Source organism: Neophocaena asiaeorientalis, unplaced genomic scaffold (assembly GCF_003031525.2).
Source record: "Neophocaena asiaeorientalis asiaeorientalis breed wild unplaced genomic scaffold, Neophocaena_asiaeorientalis_V1.1 scaffold203, whole genome shotgun sequence".
Taxonomy (NCBI): Eukaryota; Metazoa; Chordata; class Mammalia; order Artiodactyla; family Phocoenidae; genus Neophocaena; species Neophocaena asiaeorientalis.
Window position 1 is genome coordinate 744,745 of NW_020172776.1, and position 577 is coordinate 745,321.

Consider the following 577-nt stretch of genomic DNA (forward strand, 5'->3'; position numbering starts at 1 on the left):
CGGTGCGGCCCGCCCCCTCCTCGCTCCCCGCTGGGGCTGGAGGGGCTGGAGCATCAACGCGAGTAGCTGCGAGCAGCCGCGGTAGCGGCTGCGCGTAGTTGCAGTTGCGCCATCTGTCAGGAGCGGAGCCGGCGGGGAGGGGGCTGCCGCGGGAGAGGAGGAGGGGTCGCCGGGAGCCGAAGGCCGTCGAGACCGGACCGCCGACCGGCCGCGGGAGCAGAGGAGAGGCTGCACTCGGAGCCGCGCGTCCACCGCCGTCCGGGCGCGCGGCGCTTCAAGCCGAGCACCGAGGGCTTCCCAGGCTCACACAAAGCCGCCGCCCGCGCCTGGGAGGGATCCGGCCGCCGGGCCGGGGACACCCGGCGCCGCCCCCTGGGCACTCTCAGAAGGCCCACCGGCTCCCGGGCCCGCCGAGGAACCACCGGAGCCGCTTCGGCCGCGCCGGAGGAGGGCGGGGAGAGGACCATGTGAATGGGCTCCGGAGCCTGAGCGCAGCGCAGGTAAGCGGCCGGGGATGCGCCGCGGGGCTGCGGGGATGCTGCGGAGACGCCGGCCGCCGGCGCCCCCGCGCAGCGCC

At 77.5% G+C, this 577-nt stretch overlaps 1 protein-coding gene across 4 annotated transcripts in view; it reads left to right on the top strand.

Annotated features, from left to right (window-relative positions):
- Positions 1-133: 133 nt before the first annotated feature.
- Positions 134-577, top strand: part of FYN (FYN proto-oncogene, Src family tyrosine kinase) — a 199,429-nt gene continuing 198,985 nt past the window's right edge. For 2 of the 4 annotated variants that reach the window (XM_024740946.1, XM_024740947.1), the window contains exon 1: positions 139-500. The gene's annotated coding sequence lies outside the window, so the exon portion shown is untranslated. Of the gene's footprint in view, positions 501-577 lie in introns of all 4 variants that reach the window. The other 2 variants (XM_024740943.1, XM_024740942.1) reach the window with 2 other exon arrangements.